The 17519-nt window shown below is 37.6% G+C and overlaps 1 long non-coding RNA gene across 1 annotated transcript; it reads right to left on the bottom strand.

Annotated features, from left to right (window-relative positions):
- Positions 1–15471: 15471 nt before the first annotated feature.
- On the bottom strand, positions 15472–16459 carry LOC124058176. The gene is made up of 2 exons (XR_006843238.1): positions 16375–16459; positions 15472–15932 (listed from the first exon to the last, which is right to left on the bottom strand). It is a non-coding gene; the product is annotated as an uncharacterized LOC124058176 (long non-coding RNA).
- Positions 16460–17519: the final 1060 nt, after the last annotated feature.

The following is a 17519-nucleotide window of genomic DNA, read 5'->3' on the forward strand; positions in this document are numbered from 1 at the left end:
ATGAAGAGATCTAAAAGATGGTGGTCAGGATGTTTTTCTTTTAGGCTAAATGAGAGTAACTGGTGATTTATATAATTTTATAATTTATATAATATAATGTGTCATCAGAGATATATCAGATGTAAACTATTGAGACAGATGAAAGAGCCATACTGTCGCACGGGGTCACGTATTGCTTCATTACAGTTAACATGACAACTGTAGTTTATTCCTCTTGTCAAACCAGCAAAGCAGAGACAAAACACAAAGCTGTGTCACCGACAGCACTCAGTGACGTCTGTCAGCTCAAACTGATCGATGAATGTTGTAATGTGCCCTTATATGTGCATCAGTGTGATACAAGACTAAGTAATAATCAGACATCTCCCAATGCAACCAACAAAATATCAGTGTAGCAGAATAAATCTAACCAGACAATTCTGAATTAGTATATATTAATTACCAGTAAAACAGAAAAATAGTCAACATACTCAAAAACGCTTACCGACACTGCATTAAGAAGTAATTTGTTAGAATGCATACATATGTACAACTGAATCTCCACTGGTGAATTACCATCATCACATGCCTTTCGTCGTCTTTGTCCTCGCTCAGAGGTAAATCACCACCTGGTGGTCCGGTTGAATCTCCTGAATACCTGTATGAAGATGTTAAACTCTCCACTGAGCCAAGGAGTACTGCTGAGTCAGATGACAATTAGTCTCTAAAAGTAACCTAATGCTAATGCTAATGCTACCTGGCATGCAGTGTATTCCACAACAAAAGGTCCACCTTTGAAGCACTGTTTGCAGTAGTAGCTGAATTACCACTTAAGTGAAGTATGTTACTGCATTAATGTTATTTTGTCCCCTAATTCCAGAGGAACGCACAACCAAACAGGAATACTTAGCAACACATCAACAACACCTTTTAAAAATAAAATGAAAATACTCTGTACTAAAAAACTGAGAATAATTCCAGGTGCCAGTCACTCTGAAGTCATTCTACACTACTCAGAACTCACAGAATCAATGCCATTTCAAGGTGCTAATTAAACAACATCAGAGAAAACAAACAAAAAAAAAAACAGTATTGTATTCTAAATGTAGTCGCATTCTGTCCTCCTTTCCAAATTACATCATTAATCCTATGCAGTGAATTCAAGTTTTGTTAAATGTACTGTTACCCACATTGTGCACTATTCCACTGATTTTAACCCTTTTCTGTAAACACTGACAGTGTTAATGGGCACATAGTGCATTGTTATTTTAGGTGAATACTTTACTTAAATTTCCCAATGGCACTTATACTGTAAACAGAATATAAACCCTTAATAAATGGCTTATGACACACCGTAATAATGCAGTTGTGAGTGAATATAAGGACGTTGCTTAATGTATTTGTCAGCACTACACCAATGACCCATAATAACCAGTATATGTAATATATATAGCTGTTATCATACATAAGAAATCTCACACATATATAATGACCTTACACAACTGTAATTATCCATCCACCCATCCATCCATTTTCTATACCGCTATATCCGTAGTCAGGATCGGGGGGGTATTGAGCCTATCCCAGCTAACTACGGGCGAGAGGTGGGGTACACCCTGGACTGGTCAGCAGTCAATCACAGGGCTGACACACAAAGACAGACAACCATACACGCACACACTCCCACCTAGGGACAATGTAGAGTAGCCAATTAACCATAATGTGCATGTTTTTGGAGCTTTGACAGGAAGCCGGAGTATCCGGAGAAAATCCACGCAGGTACAGGGAGAACATGCAAACTCCACATAGAAGGGCCCAGACCGGGATTCGAACCTGGAACCTTCTTGCTAACCACTGCACCACCATGTCGATCTGACTCACTTTTGTATACTCACATTATACAGTGATTTGCCTTACCTATCAGAATGTATCAAATCAAATGAAAAAGAACAACAAGTCAGTTACTCATGAAATTTATTTTTTTACAGTACACAATATAATATACTATACTGTAATAATGTAACCTATAACTGAGACATGTATGTATTCAACCCACTACATACTGTACTGTATATACCTCAGTGCCCTTAACATGAGTGAATATCTGATGTCACTAAACTGGAACCGCGGCAAAATATTAGTGAGTGGCAATCTCTGCAACTCTAACTTGTAATAGGAATCAGAGAAGGTGACGCTCTCGCCTCTTCTGACAGATAAACTCAGCTCCCAGAGTTAACAGCTTTCTATGAGGAGAAAATAATTTACCAGTGTTTATAATGTTTAAAACCACTATAAATTAGAAAAAGAAAGAATAGCTGATGTAATTTTGTTTGAGCAGAATCTCTCCACTTGACTGAATGTGTCTATAAAATTCTCAGAGAAAAGTAGGTTGCTAAAATGGACTTAATTTGGCATGATAGATTGAGTCCATGCTTCAGTGACTGTAATTGAATCTGTGACCTATTTCTTCAGAAGAAAATTGTCTCTTGGGTTATTTGTCACCATACATTTTAATGGAATTCGATAGACTGACACTGAATTTATACATTTCTTCCAATTATTTGCATTCTCCTTCCAATCTGCAGGTTGTTTTAAATTTAGTCTCTTAATGTCTCAGCCTTAAGCAAAACAGGCTTTTGCTTGTCATGATGCAGATCTGTCTTTAGATGTCATGACATATATTTATCACTGCTCTCATTTTAAAGAGTGTTTTGGCACTGAATGACAGGACACTGTGCTGATCTGGACTGCTATTTTATTTGTGATATTTCTCACTTCAAATCCCACCAGAGATCAGCTGCTAAGATGGAAAGCACAACACAAGCCAACCATGTCCAGTTGTTCCTGGACTGAATGTCTCTATTAACAGAGATCATTGTTGGTTCCTCTGCCCTGCTATAAATAATATATATCTCAACTTACAGTAAGAACCGTAACTGAACTGGTTTGACATACAGTAAAGCATAAAGAGATTGCTGAAAAGATATGAAAAAGATCAATATTGCATCGTCCAACAATACACCTGTCAGTCAAATAGAGGTGGTACAGTAATTTAAAAACAGGTGTTATTCAAGGCACCATAGCCCTTATCATCAATCTTGCTTGCAATGCCCATCGACATAATATATGTGGCTTATTTCACAACATGAAATGCCAAAAAAGAACTGATGGCAACCTAAATAATGAAATCATTTAAGAATTTAGAGTTTCTTTCTTCAAGTGCCTCATTTCTATGTGACACCGTACATACTGTAACATCATCAGCTTCATCATCTCGTTTGTGGGCTGTTCATCCTCAGAGTAAGATCTGATATAATGATCACCGTTCTCTCAGATATCAAGGTTTGACCTGATGCATTACAGGAATGGCTGCTGCCTTTGACCAAAGATGCCAACCAGCTGAGACAGGTCTTGTCAAACATTCAAATAAGAAAAGTGGAGAGTGAAGTCTCGTTCCTCAGGAGCACCTCAGGCTACAGAAGGTACTCCTCCGCAGCCTCTCCAGGACCAAAACTTGACAGGTTATGTCACAGTCATCTGCAAAATAGGGTCTCACATCATACCAACAGACATTCAGTTTACATTCATTTACATTATGATAATCTGTAGGTATGTAAGTTCTGTTCTCAACTGTTCGACGGCAATGCAAGCAGTTAAATACTCAATATGTTTAAGATGAAAAAGCCATACTTATGCAAATGCACAAACAGAAGCTATACAAATGCATTAATGTATGGAGAGGATTCAGGGTCACAACCATCACCAACGGAGCTTTCATTATTTAGCTCCACTTACCTGCAGAGATTCATGAGTAGAATACAGGATGCACACACGGATGGCAATAATGATTATATATATATATATATATATATATAACCTTGTCTAAACAATTCTTTATATAATTTTTATATAAGTCAGCAGAAAGGAACTTCAGTCATAAAATGTAAATTTATAATTACATGACTTAGTGTAAGTGTGGCCTTCACCGATAAAGTGCCTCTTGTGGTAAGATGCAATTAGTGGGGACACCAATCAGTCTGGCACAGATAAATTTATGTGAAATATAAAGATCAAAAGTGAAAAGACCTAACTGATAAAACGCACTTTACTAATTATGAATTGTGTCAGTGTCCTCTCCTTGTTCAATGAAGTCAAATTTTAGTTTTCGAGTATTTCTTCTGTCATTGTAAACTGCTGTTTATCATTAAAGGTTCAACTGGATGACTCTCGGTGGAAATGTTATCCATATCACACTAATGAGTTCCTAGACATTTTTGTTCTAATTAATGCTTCTAATTCCTGTTAATTAATTGTTGCTGAGGCTTGCTCCATCTGCTGAGTGGAGGAAAGTAAAACTAGGTCATTTCAAAAAATAACTTGGTGATATTGACATATGGGTCTAGTTTTCCTCCCTAATTTGTTAAGCAAAATGCTTCAGCAGTCTGCTAAGTAGCAGATGAAAGCTAATGTTTGCACTGGCAACTATTTTGCATGAAAAAATCATTCTGTTAAGTGGTTTATCATATTCACACATGAGCAAAATGTAAAGCAGTGAAAAATGCCAGTGGCAGTCAAATACACTGCAGAGTATGATACTGCTCAAATGTAATGAGCTAACAAACATGTGACATGTAGAGAGAATTTGATGTGTTAAAAATGATTCAGCTTCATGCAAAGTGACCTACAGCGGAATAGCATTGTATGTGCACACTTCCATTAGCTCTACATTGTATAAGGGATCAGTTTGTGAACATTCATATATTTCTACTACATCTATTCCCATCGATGTCTATGGGAATATGTGTAAATGTTTGAGGCTGAAATTTGTTAGAAAAAAACATATAGCTTTGCCTTGTGTCTCAGCCATTTTGTGTTCTGTTGCTTTTCATGACTAACGAACTCAACACACAGTCACCAGAAACCCCTGTGTAATATAGTGCAAAACAGTGCAATATCCCTGCAATAAATACAACCAATGTGATGCAACAACTCAGTATAATACATTTACATTGTTTTTAAGAGTATGTGGAAAAATCTTAAGTTTATGTCATTTTCACATAGATGTTGGGAAAATAATATTGGCTGGTGTGTCTAGTAACATTCACTGAGAGAAAGATGTTCCCCCGTGACACCAGTCCAGCTTCTGCAAGATAGAAATAAAGCTCTGCACCTAGTGTGACATGGAAAGGATGTTCATTTTAAGATTTCACTGTGTTCTAAAGAAATTTGGAAATTTTGGATGCACAAGGTAGTGATACACAAATTTATTTGCACCCTGGTGGTGTTGTCCCCTCCAACACCCCACAAAATTTTGTGGAGTGCATCTTAATTGCATAGTTGTTGAGCTCTTCCTCAACCCTGGAGGCACACCACATGGTGTCACTTCATATGCAGCGACGCAGAATATTTCTAACACTAATATACTGATATTTATTTCTTATATTTCCCATCAAAATATAGACTGAATAAATGTGAAATGTGACGTGTTGTCTGTGTAGCCTTTTTGGAACTGTTCCTTTGCCAATCGAAAAACAGTTTACAAAAGTATGACGCACTCCGATTCACATGAGAACTTCAAAAATAGGGTTTGAGATTTTAAAGACCTAAAAATGGGGTCACTGACTAAATAAATACAGAGAAACTCTGATGCAGGCAGTTATTATGTCTTGAATACCATTGCAGTTGCTCAGAGAACAATTATCTGTGTTGCACCACTCAAAGATACAGTGTGATCAAAACTGCATTTTCCTGTCTGATGGTATTGTTTAACAAATGTCGGAGCTATTAAAACTGGCACTGTTCTGGAATATTAACTACAGTCCTCTGAGATGTTATTGAGCCAGTAGTCTGTCAATAACAGCAGCTACCAGCCAAAACCAACATAATGTTGTATCTTTCTCCTTCTTTCACTCTCTCTTTCAATTTAGAGGACTGGCCAAGTGGTTCTTCATGTGTGTATTAAGAATTTACAAAAAGTGCAATTTCTACAACCAAACACATACCACTGATGCGTGCCAACAAATAAAGTTAGCTTGTAAAAAAGACTATGAAGGAGTATAATTAACAGCATCTGTGGTATTTTATGTGCTGCTAAACATAGCAAGCATGTTTGCTGTTAAGCCTTTTTACTGGTGAAAGTGTACATGCCACTAACTTGAAAACCAACCTAGCAACAGGGAATGAGGAGCTCATTTTTATTTCTCTCTGCACACGAGCAGAGGCTGTGTATGTGTGTGTGTGTGTCACACTGCAGTATAAAGTCAAAGTGTGCCACAGTACACAGCTTAAAACCTTTGATAAAGTATACAGACATATTTCTTTACATTGCATTAGACATCCATAGCGAAGCTTTTCTGTGTGCTACCCTAAAGTTTTTGTTCCAGGAAACTGGCATGTTAACACTTATATGGAATTTAATATGAATTATGATAGACCCTTACTTTGCACATTTATCACATTGCAGTATTCATCCTGCATGAGGCCACATAGTCTTATGCATCATACCGAGTTTGAAGAACATGATCACTTAAATGCCAACATTATATAGTTTTGTGTCTGCTTCAAGGTCATTTCATACCATTTCCTGTATTACATCTGAGGGAGTTGTAGCAACCAATAATGGCTGAAAATGTAGTAAAATTTGCACTTAACCTCATCAAAAACGCAATAAAATCCAGTAATGTCATAACACTACCAATAATGTAATAAAACATTCTGCCCTGCCCTGATTTTTACAGATATGTAATACTTTTTGGGTGGGTCATAATGGATGTAATAGTTTTGATGAGTAATTTAATAATGTAAAAAAAAGTATGCTTGAAAAGTCTGCAAGAAAACAATATATATGATACTATTTTTCTATGTTTCATGTCAGCATTCTGAAAAACATTTGACACTGACATGATGTTTGGAAATGTAAACTCTAAGCTTTATTTAGATATAGTTTTATATTTGAACTGCACAGCAGATAGCAAGTGGCACATGGTTATCAGGCAAAGGTGCAGTGAAATCCTCATCAACGGGGAATGAACCAGCCCATACCCACGCTGATTAGTGATTGTGTAAGGATCGTACATTAGACCAGAATGGATTTTAGTTTAGACATCATCAATTATCATTACTGTATCGGTAAGGTCATTATTGGTTTTTTATTATTATTATTTTGATAATATGCCTGTTTTAGACATGAATCTGTACCACTGAACAGTTAATCTCTTATTTCTTTTATTGAAATGTTATTTGTATTCTAATGTGTTTTTGTCTCTGTTACAGTGAAGTTCCAAATTGACTCCTTATTCAGCTATGACTGGAGGAAAAGATGGAGCTGCAAGCTTCTTAGCATAGTGGCAGCACTGCCGGAGAACAGTGGTAAATTAGGTAAAAATGACAGTCGGGAAGAAAATGGTTGTCCGTTCTCTCACAGGTTGCCTTAGGCTGCATTTGAAAGAGTAACGTAGCACAAAAATAAAAAAGCGTATTCTCACTGATCCCTTCTGGTTGAAAAGTTTGAAATGGATTGCATGTCTCCCCACACTGGCACAGTGTGGCCACATGTGTGCCATGATGGAGCTATAATCACATCACACAGTGATGTCAGCCACTGCAGCACGATAAGAACTTCAGCAACATTAACACAATTTATCATCAAGGCTTGAATTTTTGGCCACCACTGAACACCATCAGTTTCATAAAAATGAACACTCTACTGTCTAAGCTCAAATAGCAAAAAATCAACTTAGTCCTCCACTTACTTTACAATGACTTTATGCCCCCCCTCTTGATACAAAGCCAAGAGCAATGATGCACCTTGTTGCCTCTATATTAAGAATGGCCTCATAATTACTCATCTCTTTCTGACACAATCCAATCCACAAGGAGTGTGGACTGTGCCCCAGTAAGGTGACCTCTGCATTACTGTGGCAGATCTTTTAAATCACATCCACGTCTAGACCTGCCACAGCACACAAAGACTGCCTTTGTCCAACAAAGCATTGCATCAACTGGAGTGCTGTGGTGTTTTAGAAAGTGTAAAAGTGAATAAAGCCCACACACACACACACAGAGTCATGTTTCCATCACTTTTGGGGACATTACACAGACTTGTATTCAGATTTAACCATAACATAACCATAACAATAAACATTACTTGCCGAATCCTAACCCTTACCTTAACCTAACCCTAACCTCAGCCTAACCTTAAAGCAAGTCTTCACCCTAATATTTAATGATTTATGTTGTGGGGGCTTGTGTTTTGTCCCCATAAGTAAAGCAGGTCCTCACAATGTGATTGTGTAAACTCACATGCCAGTGTAAACACCCACATATACACCCACGTGCGCACACACATACACACACACACTGCACATACAATGCAAGCCTACTATTGAGAGCTATGCAGGAGGCCACACAACAAGAGAGATTTGCACCACAAAACCTGTAGTTTGCTGTGGCTGTTCAGGCCCAAGATATTCATTTGTGTGAAAGCTTTGGGAAAGACAGAACTAATGGGCAGTCATATAATGCTTTTCTCTCAGGTGAACAGACAATGTGTGATTGCATGTTTCATAATCAAAAGAATAGAGGATCATTTTGTGCCTATAATCTCCACATTTGTTGCGGTATCAGCAGGCAATTTAAGGTTATGGAAATAGCTGTTGCTTCACAATAACCTCTGAATATTTCAAGGTGACAGAATAGTCTTCACTTGAGAAATTGATAAATACCTTTCATTTGTGAGATGTCAGTCATTATTATGGTGGACTGCAGACTCCTTATAGAACAAGTAAAAGATAATCAGGAAAATACTGTCACCAGATAGTCTATTCAGTTGATATTTATTGATCTGTGAAGAAAAATCCCTGAATGTTTATTAAAATTCAACTGTGAAAATGTCTGTATGGTTTTCTTAATTAAAAGTGCAAACCATCTATCATAATTGTGGAGCACACTATTGAATGAGATTTGAAACAACATTTGTGGGATTCTGGCAATAAAATTTATACTGGTTTGAATTTGAAGAGTCAGTTAGGACATACTGTACATAGTAATATTTGAAAATACACACACAGCTTATACAGTGAGCACTGTAGTTTAATTAATTCAGTCTGAATCTGCTTTGCTCCTAAATGTGAACATGAAACATCATTTCATTTGCATAGGTTAATTAAAAACAGTGTCTGACTTCTCTTTTTGGTGTTGATCGGAATACTAATTAAAAACCATGAGTAATGTACATGCAACTGATATGTCTACAGCTTTGTCATATGCCTTAGGGGGTAATTTCATTTTATTTTCAAACTAGGTGTCATTTGCAAGGTTGTTGATTGTATTTAATAAATAATAGGTTGTGTTTGTCAGTGTAGTTTGTAAAGAGAGCTGCCAAGACTGCCAAAGCCAAATTCAAGCATATTTATTATTTTTGACTATCTATTTGACAACAAAGATAGCCAGCTTAATCTAGTGATTGAGAGAATTTAAAATACTCATAATTCTCTAGGTTTGCTCACATTTAAGGAGTCACAAGACCCATTTAAAGTGTTTGTGGTGACAAGTATCAAAAACAGTGTTAATTTGTCTATATGGACTTTATTTCTTAGGGTGTGTCTCATGTTGCATGCAAAATGGCCTAAATGATCTTTTGGAAAAATGATACACTTCATCATCACTGCATAATCACTGGATGTTGTAGGAGTGTTTCAATTTGTAAGGATATGCATCATATTTTAGTTTTATTTCTCCAGTTACTCAGTGGCCATTTAAATGACATGTTAATGATTTTGTCAGCAAGTAATGATCAAAGCATGGTACAGTAGACATGATCTATTACAATGACTCACAAGTCCACATGTCTGGACAATAAAGACCTTACCTTCTATCTCAGCCCTCTGAAAGTGCATGCATAATGTTTAAGTCTTGTCTCTGCTGCTAATTAATTGGAGTAGCAATTATATACATGCAGCTGTTCGGCCAGATGCCAGTGAACTCTGCTCTGAAGCCTTGCTGGCAAATTAAACCTGACAAACATGAAGTGTGTAATCAAGAGTTTCCCTGATAACAAGAACTACATCTGGTCTCAGACACACCTGAGACTCCAAAGACTCCATTGAGAAGTAATAACCTGTGAACATATCTGAAATATTTGCTTATTCATCAAGTCTGATTAAAGCAGATAAATAGAGTACTAATATTAAGTGAGGGCAGAATATTAAAGAAGGTTACAGTTTAAGATACTGTTAGATTTCATATGATTTCATATGTAAATGTTGGTGCTAAAACAAACTGTGCATACATTATGGGCACACAGTATGCACAAACACATTTAGATTTTAGGCGAAAGATAAGGTTATATTATATAAATGTTTCTTTTTCTTAGCACTCTGATTTCAGTTTCCCTTTTTAGGATTTAGAATGACATGTTTATTATATGGACCAACACACTGTGCATTAGAAGCATTGCTACATGTAAGCTGGAAATCAAAGCCAGTTCAGAAAGGCTTCAGCAAAGTGTGATTTTGGATCTGTACAGTTAGAATGGTAAAGATTTTTTGCACACGGGCAAACAAAAGAAACACTCGCACATTGAATCAAGCTTGTAATGAATGCAGTACATCTTATTTAAAACACACACACACACAGTCTCAGTCTCCTGGTAATAGTTTCATCATCTCCAGTGAAAACTGCACAGCTCCTAAGTGACCAAACTGTGATGTGCTGCAATGCAGATGGATTTTTCATTGCCCTGCTTGGAGGAGGGCAAAGAGGTAACATTGCCTCCATTCTCACCAGGGTCTCTCCTGTCTCGGCAGCCTCCAGTCAAAACGCATGATCATCATTCCTTCTCTCTTTATCACCACAATGTACCACGTCCTCACTGCCTGACAATTTCATATACGCTGAAATTCATGACCTCATCACAATGTAGAAATTGATTTAGCATGCTGTGATTTCCTTTCGCTTCTGAAGTCTCCTCTGATTTTTATTTTTGATGGCAGTGAGAATATGATGTGCTGAATTTTTGCACTGTTCAATTACATTTGAAGTTGTAAAGTCAAATTTGATGGTGCTCAAAGAGGACAAGCAGCTGGTCCAATGTATGACAATAAACAATGGAATAAAAGAATATTATAGAGCCCACAAAGTGATTACAGATTTCTATTTCCATTCAGAATGTCACAATGAATGTATGTCATGTCTTTCCAAAGTTATAAAGGCACTACAAGGCTCCTCGTCTTTCTGTAAAGTCTCCAGTCCATAAAATTTACATTCATCTGGGAGGAGCCAGAAGATTATGCACTGCAGTGATTTGGAATAGGAATTGAATTAATAACTGGTTCGCTTAATAAAGCGTATGTTGTTGTCAAAGATGACAGGTTGAAAGGATGTATTTGATTGGTAGTGTTTGTAAATCCCACTGAAAGGCATCATTAATCTTCTCATCTGGATGCCGTGGGACATAAAATGAAGGAGTGGGAAATTACTTGTCATCCTCACAGCAGTGCACTGGAACATTTTAAATGGTGTAATTGTTTTCCTGATTAGTTCTGCGTGGGTATGTGTCTATTTATTTACATGTTCTGTTAACAAGGACGGTGTTTGTTGTGACCCACTGCCCACCCTCCTCCCCCAAACCCAATTGAGGATGAAAAATCCCTTTGAGCTCTCCTGCAGCCTCTGCTGGGGAAAGGAACATTATTGTTGTTTAAGTAGACAGTTCAAAGATAGATTTTCATTGGTGAAAAGAATGGATTCTTTTCATTATGAACAAACAGATGAGCACATGAGAAGTTAGTAAAACCCTTTAAGGAGCCTGCTGTGAGACTGCACTAAGGGTAATGCACGATAGCTGGGCTGAACACATAGGATTAGTGTTTTTACAGAGACGTGTATATTTTTCACTTGTTTTTATGAGATTATTTGTCTTGTACACAACTAGCTGCTGTATAAATTGGGTTGTTAGTGTACTGGCTGGATGTATGAAATACACTAGATCACAAAATACTGAAATTAAAGGTAAACAAAACTGAGAGTCTATAGCCACACTGTGAGGCTATAGGCATACTTAGTTAGATTAGCATCTCGAGGCAAATGCTAACGTCATCATGCTTGCAGTGACATTATTTACATGCAGATGTTTAGCAGGTACAGTATTAAGTTAATGGTGCTAACATCTTTACATTTGCTATTTTAACATGTTTGCTATTAGCATAAGATGGCACAGGTCATTTTCACTCCCAACATGTCAAATATGGCAGCCTGTTTAGTGGCCCTAAGTGTGGCCCATTTTTGGAGGCACCTCTCTAGTGCAGGAATACAGAGAGAGAGAAAAGGCTGAGTCAGGACATGGCTGGGGTGGTTGAATGGGTCAAGCACATGACTTAAAACCCAAAGTCTAACTGGATGCTGCATATTTATAATAGTTAACTTGACAACCTGCATGTTCCAAACTGACACAATCAGGGCAAGTGGAGCATCATAGTTTGAAGCTTATGACCACTGACGAAGATGGCGTATTTGATGAATTCGTAGTAAGGACATGTTGGAATGCATGTTGTAATAAACCAAAACCACAAATGTCAACTTCATGGTTGTGCTACAATAAAAATTACTGGATCACCAAAATCATTTCATCCACAGGGAAATTCCAGTCCATCTAGTAGATGTTGAGCTATTTAACTGAAAAGTGAAAACACCCACTGCGACACTGTATGACAACTGAAGGCATCACCAAAGTCCTTTACACTCGTTCTCTGGCCAACAAGAATACCTGTACCACATGATGACGAAATGAAGACAACCCATTGAATAGCTATGGACACATTACAGTACAACCTCCATTTTTTCTGGTTAATGAACACATGATCATTTTGTAATTATTTATTATATTGTTGTTAAGTCTTTGATAAATGAAAAATCTACCCTGCACTGAGCTATGCAAATTATTAGGAGTTGGGGGTGAATCAACATTGCAATATTTCTCTGAGCTCCAGTAACCCACCCACCCACATCCTCCTAGCTCCAACAGTGAGAAATAATACAATGCCACTGTCTTTTTAATGAGTATACAATGATACATTTAGAAGCAGAGAGGTCTGTCCTCTGCAGAAATCTCTCAGCTGTATGGGAAAAAGATATATAGCAAGTGGAAAAAGACGTGTGTTGGCTTTTGTGTATATTTAGTTGAAATTTCCTTTTCAAACCTGTAATTAAACTACCTGCCCTAGTTTTAAAGGTTCAGAAATAACTTCTGAATGAGCAGATGTTTGCATTTTAACAGCAGCTGTCATGGCTGGGTGCTGGCTGACTCATAACATGCATACTTGTTGTAATTGAGAGGTAGCTCTCCTTGTCAAGAGAAAACGTACATCTGTCATAACAAACTGCTGCTGCAACTGGCAGGATTTATTGATAAGGGTTGTAGAACCTGGAAATAATTTGAACTTTGTCACGGAGCCCTGAGCTGTACAGTGCCACTGGGCAGACTAGCCATCCTTCATAACACCGTATCTGAACTCTTCCTTCATGGCCGAGCTCAGGCTTCCATTGCGGATGGATGAAAAGGGGGACAGAAAGGTGGCGGAAAAAAAAAATACCTTGAGAAGAAATATGGATGATTCAATAAATATTTTTATTTTGATTTATTTATAGAGAAGTTACGTCCTTATTAAAATTAAGAAGTTTAAAGATAAAACAGCAGTATTTATGAATATGTAACATTATCATCCAGAGTGTTTGCTGGTATGAAACACCGTATAATATTTACATCATTCGCTGTCTGACAAAGTTGCTCTTTCATTTATTATAACTTTAAAAACATACTTACTGCACAGTAAACTTTGTAACAGTGTGAATGAAATCCAGTCATGTTTTTCTTGTACCCTGGAGCAATGTGTGTTCTGAAGTGTTGGTCACAGATAGACACACTTCAGTCCACGATGCAACTAGATCTGAACACAGAAAGCTGAACCTGATCATTCAGTTCTCCTGAGAATCTGCTGATGTGCCAAAAAGGCTCAAGTTCACAAGCAACAAAAACCCAAGGACGCAAGCCACCTGCTGCTTCTCAAACAAAACAACAGCCACCCACTGCAGGTCACACAGCTACTCCTCAGAAGCGCTGTTGACCAGCCAGCGCAACATTAGCATCGATCCAGACAAAGCCAGCCCCACACGCCATCAATAATTGATGGTGAGTCATAATCACAGGGCTTTTATTAAATGACTAGTTGGTCTTTTCAGGGGTAACCAGCTGTGTTGTAGGACAAAGTCAAGTCAAACCACGGCTTTGTTTGATCTGGTTTTAGGTATTTAGTAATTTGTATTCCAATATAAAAGCAAAAATTAAACATTAAATCAAGATTAGTAATGTTTAAAACATAAAATGTGTTGAAAATTATCTATTCTGTGTATCTACAAAACAAAATTGCAGCCAAACAACTGGGGATAATTTGTTTGGATTATTTCAAATTCATTGTAGCACTCAACTCTCGCAATAGCAGAGTGGGGTTTTGTCGACCAGAGCCCACATTAGTGGTGCTCTCTGCTGTTGCTATAACAGAGCTTTACATAATGTGTGCTATTTCAGTCTGCAGTGATGGGAAACATGATCCTAAATATCAATGCCCCATTCACTGTACAATACGCAGCTGCTCAGAACCCAGCATGATGAAGGTGCACAGGCTTGTATGTGTATGTATGACAGCTGCCATGTGTGAATGAGAAATTGTGGCCATTTTAGGGTGTCCCTGCACACTTAACATATACAGATATCACAGTGTCATACAAATAGCTAAATGGAGATTGACTATGGTGAGGCTTTGTGCAGTTATAACAACTAATTTTATGTTACCCCTGACAATCACACTGTGTTACCTTTATGTTTTGCTTTAATAGTCAGCCTGGCATTGGGTTCATATTAGCCTAATCTGTGTTTGAGCTACTGCAGCTTCAACCAGCTACTGAAGCATGGAAGTTACTATAACGTTGCATTTATTCACCACCATAAAAGAAATATCGACTTAAAACAACCTGAACAACTAAGTCAATTTCTTCCACACGTCACATTTTTTATGGCAGTTTTGCAATATGGCAAATGGGCAGGCTGGTCAACATGCGTGTCCTGAAAGTATTATAATGACATCCCCTTATAGGGTTAGAGTGAGTAATTTGCTCAAAACTTAATTATTTTTTGCTGCCATTTGGTGTGCTAATGTGAAAATTTGCAACATTACACTGCTGTATTCAGGACAGCTTTGTTTGCAAAATTAAGTTCTGTCTTGCTGCACAAACTGATGAAACGCAAGCTGGCACACCGTTGCTTGTATTAGAGCTCATATATTTGTAGTTGGCACAGTGTCAGTTTCACATAGAAGTGAATGAGAGAAGGAAGTTGCACCTGTCCCTTTGTTCTCTTCCCTGAGGGGGATCTTTGTGTTGTTCCCAAAGCACTGTGGAGTACAGTGACAAATTTCAGTCTATAAACCACACAGCCACTGACAATAACCGAAGAGTTCATTCCACATCTCATTCAGATACCATTCACAGTTACAGCTATACGTATGTTAAATGAACAGCAGGTTGAGCTACAGAGAGGCATTCTGACAAAACAATGTGGACTTCTGCTTTTCTCCGGCCTTCTTTTTACCTTTTTAAAAATAAACACACATGCACATACGAGCTTGCAGACACGAAAACAAAAGAGATAAATTAGGCACTCTGCCAAGCCCATTACCATTTTTTTTTCACAAAGCCATCTACTGATTTATAGAGACAAAACTAAAGAAAAAAAAATCAATTAAATTGAATTGGATACAGTATAACAAATAAAGCAGACATGTTGTTAAAATGCAAACAGCATCCCCAATATATATCTTCTCTTCAGCTGCTTTGGCCCCATTCTGAGAGATTGAAGCTGTAGAATAAAGAAGGCATCTGTACTCTTCCAGGTCAGTCATGCACTGTTTGGAAAGGTTGGAATTTGAGATCCAAGGATAAACATCAGCTCCCCAGAGAGGACGGTTACTCATGTTTGAATACTACACAGGGAAAATGAGTCTCTCCACAAGCAAAATAACCTTGAAGAACACTTTCACGGGTTCTTCTGGGAAAGTTAATTCTTAACCTGTGGCTTCAGGCTACGCAAGATTTGTGTTTTGTTCATCCTGAGCCAGTTGTTTAACACACATGAAAAATATATCGTTGTGGAGAAAATGAAGAGAAATGACAATGCAGATAAAAACAGAAAGTGTTGCATTTTCAAATGAAAACTACATTTTGTTTTGCTGACAGGAATCACCAGAGCGCAAGCGATTTCTCTGCAAACATCTAAAATACAATTTTGATGTGCTGCACGCAGCATTTTCTAATCCTGTGCATTTTCTATTCATTTTGATCACTCACCTCTTTTTCCTGGGGAGAGAATAATGTCTCCATTGGCAGAACCAAGAGTAAACAGCTGTGCCTTTGTGTTATGAGTGGTTACAGGTAATCAACAATGCATCCACTTACCCAATACTCTTCACAGAGGGGATTGTTTTCAGCTGCACTCAATGATTAGTGATGAATGACAAATGCTTGGTTTATAGACTTTCACTGTGACCATGAACCACATCGTGATCATCTCAAAAAATATACTGTTTTACTATTTACTTATCTTCCATACTTGATGTGGATTTGAAATTGCACACATACAGGAGGATGTTGTTTATATTATAATTTGGGCCAATACAGTCACAGGCGATGCAATGCAAATGAGAAATGTTTCTAGTGAAATCCGGGTGTGTGCTTGCTCTATCTGAAAAATAGAAACTATTTAGGCTCATGATGGGATTGATCTGGAGGTAAAATGTGGTGTTTATGCACAGTACAACTTTTTCTAGATCATTTTGCTTGAGAGAGATCTCAGTCTTTATCAATCCTCTCCCAACACACAGTAACACCTATTTTCAAAGTCAGTGTTATCAGACCAGAAGCCATCCAACCAGATCACACAGATAAAGCTCAGCTGTTGTGACTCATTGTAATATGGCATTAGATTGCCTGGCAGAGGCTTGAGGGCACTGCTTCTAAGCTTCATAGAAATATGTGGTTGTGTGGTTTTCTGGAGAAAAAAGAATTATGAACAGTGGAAAATAATCCTACATTTTACATATCACCAAATGTTATTTTTACTGCTAATGAGCAATTTGGCATGGAGACAGTGCTTTATTGTTACTGTTGGTCTACTGAGATGCTGCACAATGTTATGTCTGTGGCTCTGTGGTGAGTAGATCAAACAAAAGTGCAGTAAAAAATGAGTTTTAATGAGTGTTTTTTGCCCCTGAATACTAAAAAAATATTTTTTACCAAAAGTCAAGGTTGTCAATCAGATAGTGAATAATAGCAGATGAAGTTTGAGCAATGTTGCTGGTCATCTGCTCTCACGTTTCTCAGCAGTCCCAACTCTGCATATAGTGCAGCGTGTCAAGAACTGAAAAAATAATTGCTCATAAACACGTGTCCAAATGCACAAAGAATAAGCACTGAGTCTCTTGTTCAATCCATGC

The sequence above is a fragment of the Scatophagus argus genome, chromosome 1 (assembly GCF_020382885.2).
Source record: "Scatophagus argus isolate fScaArg1 chromosome 1, fScaArg1.pri, whole genome shotgun sequence".
Classification (NCBI taxonomy): domain Eukaryota; kingdom Metazoa; phylum Chordata; class Actinopteri; family Scatophagidae; genus Scatophagus; species Scatophagus argus.